Raw genomic sequence first — 4,688 nt, 5'->3', positions numbered from 1 at the left:
CATCTGATTAATAAGATAGCACAATTTTCTGCAACTCGTTGGGAGACGACCTGGGACTTAAAACTTCCAGTAATTTTTAATTCAAACTCTCTGTGACATACTTCTAAATTGATAGGCAGATTTTTGGTGAGTTAAGAACTATACTTGCAACGTAACCATTTTAATAATTTTTAATTCACCAGCTTCTGCGTCTCATCAATAATTAAAACATAATTAAAATATAAACTAGGATAGAGATACTTATGTAATTCATTGGTGAGAATTTCAGATAAGCGTATAGAGATGCTTTCGTTCCTCCTGAACCTCTGCTTTCCTGCTGTCTTCATCCAATCATTCCTACTCCTTTCCATGGCAAGCTGTATGTTGGGCATCACCGTTGTCAATGGCTACATCCCGTCCTCTCTGTGAAAATGGTCCAATGCGCTGTCACTGCATGGCTAATCATCTCTCGGTTCTCGATCATACTGGAATAGGATTTACTATCCTTTTGCGTCTGTCACTACGCCTAGCACTCGCGAGTTTGAAGCTCGTCACAGCCATCCCTTCCCGGATCCTACTCGGAATACCACAGACAAGGTTTAGACTTTCTGGATCTCAGGAATGGCCATCCATGGGTTCTAACTTATACCACGAAGACTCTAATATCCCGAACTCGGTCTCCTGTATTAGATATCTAAGAGATACTCATTCTATCTCATCTTCATGTAGAACGGAAGTGGTTGTCAGGCACGTGTTCATAAGTTAGAATGGTGATGAGCGTCACATAATCATCACATTCATCATGTTCTTGGGTGCGAATGAATATCTTAGAATAGGAATAAGCTTGAATTAAATAGAAAAACAATAGTACTTTGCATTAATACTCTAGGAACAGCAGAGCTCCACACCTTAATCTATAGTGTGTAGAAACTCTACCGTTGAAAATACATAAGAACAAGGTCTAGGTGATGACAAGTCATCCTAGCCTATTTTAGCTAGTCTTTTTCTTTTTGTTTTCATTAGAATTATGCACTTTCTTGAGCTACAAGCAAGCTAATTGAGTAAATTTTCATGTTTCCCTTGATTGAACCAACCATATATGAATTCATGCCATTTCATGAGGATTTATGCTATATTTGTTGCATATTATGAAAGATTGAATATCTCATGATTTTGAGCATAGCTTTGCTGAGTTTGGTTGATTAATGATAGGTGAAGAAAGCTTGGAGAAAGGTTGAAGCAAGAAGGAATAGCTAGGAGTAAAGAGAAGACAATGGAATAAGTGAAATTGAACCAGGAAGCAAGAAGCTGGACCTAAAGTTAGCATCAAACTTTTGCACAAACTTTTGGTTGAAAAGTTAGCCCCAACATTAGCCCCCTAACTTGGAGGCTAACGTTGGAACTTGAAAATTCTCCCCTGGGCTCCAAAAGTTTGCGCCAACGTTAGCCCCCTAACTTTGAGGCTAACGTTGGCACATGAATTTCTCCCCTGGGCACCAAAAGTTTGCGCCAACGTTAGACCCCTAACTTGGAGGCTAACGTTGGCACATGAATATTCAAGGAAGAGGAGCAAAAGTTAGCCCCAACGTTAGCCCCCTAACTTGGAGGCTAACGTTGGAACTTGAGAATTTCTCCCCTGGGCACCAACGTTTGCGCCAACGTTAGACCCCTAACTTGGAGGCTAACGTTGGCACATGAAAATCAATGGGGAAGGAGCAAAAGTTTGCGCCAACGTTAGCCCCCTAACTTGGAGGCTAACGTTGGCACCACTAGCACACAAGGCATTGCCAACGTTAGGGTCAAAGTTAGACCCCTAACGTTGGCACCAACGTCCATACCAGAAAAATGTGCTAACTGATATGAAAAGTTGGTCCAACTTTTGCTAAACTCAAAACCGGTTCAATTGGTTCACTTCGGTTCTTCTCCAAACTTCAAGAGCAATCAACCAAGGCCTCTTTCAACCCAATTCCACCAAGAGCAAAGGCCCAACTCAAGGCTTGAAGATCATTTTTGAAAGTGTATAAATAGGATAGAATTCAAGTTCTTCGGGGAGCTTCCTTTTTGGAATTTTCATAATAGTTTTCAGAGAGCTTTTGTTATTGAGTGAACTTGAATTTCTTTGTTTTCATTGCTTTCAATTTCATTTACACTTGTCTTGGATCTTGGATTGGAGAATTGAAGAAATTTTGTTTCAATCTCAATCTTGGATCTCTCTGTTTCTTTATTGTTAATTGAATTTCATTTCCGGTTAATTGCTCTTCATCTCTTTTCTTTGCAATTTACATTTTCCTTGCAATTGTTCTTGTTGGATCTAGGAAGGCATTGAGATCTAGACTTGGTTTTCTAGTCTCTGGGCCCTGAGATCTCAATTTTACATTCTCTGTTTCTTGCTTTTAATGTTCATTTACTTTACTGCTTCACGATCCGTTTCAATCCCAATTCCCTTTCCCTCTTCTGTTTAATGCAATTCAGTTTTTCCTTGTTTAAATTCTGCAAATCCATTCCCCAATTCCCTTTACAATTCCAGCTGTTTACATTTCTTGCATTTTAAGATTCCGCAATTTACATTTCTTGCACTTTAAGTTTCTGCCATTTAATTTCTTGTCCTTTACGTTTCTGCAATTTATTTCTTGTTCTCTTTACTTCAATGCAATTTAATTCTGCAAGTCACAAATCACCCAACCAACACTCGATTCGCTTGACTAAACCAACCACTAAACTAAAATTGCTCAATCCTTCAATCCCTGTGGGATCGACCTCACTCCCGTGAGTTTTTATTACTTGATGCGACCCGGTACACTTGCCGGTTAGTTTTGGGTGTTTTTGGAGAGATTTATTTTTCCTCCAAAATATCTCATCAAGTTTTTGGCGCCGTTGCCGGGGATTGATTAGATTGACAATGATTAAGTGAGGTGGTGATCTAGATCAAGCATTTTCTCTTTAATTTTTGACTAACCCACTAACTGTTTGAAGTTTTGCCTGAGCTAATAGAAACCTCATTCTAGCAATAGAGTGAAATTTCCTTGGCTCATCCTGCTGAATATGATTTTCATAGTTTGAAAAACAAACGAGAGGAGTGGTTTTCGTTTATTTCTCTCTCAAGTTTGCCAACTGTTTGATACTTTGTGTCAACTGATCCTTCAATCATATCCTGTCCTGAATATGCTCTATCTTCACTTGAATTGGTTGTGACTGTGCAGATCATGGAAGGGAACTCAACAAATTCGAGCAATCATGAGAGTAATACCCCCACCATGGACGATAATGTAACCCATGGTTCGAAGCAACTATCCACAGCCATAAATGATGTTGCCCAATGGTTTGAAGCTTTTCCACAAGGAAGCATTATCGGATGGGAAGAACTGATGAATGGACTCCTAGTCAAATTTAACCCATCACAAAGAATTGTTAAGCAAGAGGCAGAAGTGCATCCATTAGAGAAAGAAATTGAAGGTGCTCGTGCAGTAATAAGCCAAAACAAGCAGATGCATCAGCAGACTCTACAACAATTAGATATGATGGCTAAAAAAATCACTGAGTTGAGACATGCTGTAGTACATACATACAACCTGACTCAAAGCTCATATGGGTTTAATCAAGCTGAACAAAGCTTTGGGGCCATTAACCATGAGCAACAAAGCTATGAGCAACTGCAAGCTCCAAGCAATCACTCTAGCATGCTCCAGAACAGACCTCAGAATGATGTGTACAATCCACCTTGGAGAACTCATTCTAATGGGAGGGGGGTTGAGAACCAAAACCAAAGACCAAGGGACTTCAACTGCAACAATCCCAACTTCAAAAATCAACTTAAAACACACCCCACAACAACAATCACACACACTTCTAACCCCGTCCTACTTCACCATTCGCTCAAAATGACCTTCATCAACCACCACAATTGCCACAACCACTTCCAACCTTTCAAAGGATCTATATTCTAGAAATGCTGATGGAGAGGTCCATCAAAATTCAAGAAATGATGGCAATAGAGCGGGAAGAAATAAAGAAGCATCAAGAGATGATAAGCAAGAACCAGGAGGCTTCACTCAGAAGACTTGAAAGGCAGGTGGAACAATTGGTGCAAAACCTTGCTGAATTGGGTGAGAAAAAGGGGACTTTGAACCCAAAGAACCATGAAAAGGATGCTGTGTTGAAAGAGAAGGGAGTCATGGAGGAAAACAAGAAGGCTATGGAAAGAGAAACAGGGGGAAGGAAGCCCATAGCAAGAGGAGAAAACCTAAGGCAACAGAAGCCTCAACTTCCATGAGCACAGAGTGAAGGATGTCAAGCTAGTGAAAATAAAAGAGTGCTTTTTGGGAGGCAACCCAACCCGAGGTAGTTTTCTGTTCATAACTATTTTAATAAAAAGGTTAATTAGTTTTATCTATAATGCAAGAAGCTAAGTTTGGTGTTGCACACCAAAACAATCTAAAGGAGAATGCAGTCTAAGTGTGGTGTTTCACCAAAATCTCATTATAAAACACATTCTCACTTTCTGCATAATGTAGACTTCAAGCATACTGGATGAACTAGTTAGCCATTTTACTGTTTTTCTTAGTTTCCAGTTCTTTTACTTTTGAAAAAGAAAAAAGAAATTATCACAAATGGTTAACCATTGGCAAGGTACTAAGTTTGGTGTTCCCACACCAAAGTAAGTTCAAAAAGCCCGCTAATAAATCATGAAAAATTAACCATTGTTTCCAAGT

This window comes from Arachis ipaensis, chromosome B5, assembly GCF_059453495.1.
Source record: "Arachis ipaensis isolate K30076 ecotype BB chromosome B5, ASM5945349v1, whole genome shotgun sequence".
NCBI classification, from domain to species: domain Eukaryota; kingdom Viridiplantae; phylum Streptophyta; class Magnoliopsida; order Fabales; family Fabaceae; genus Arachis; species Arachis ipaensis.
This window is presented reverse-complemented; position numbering follows the sequence as displayed.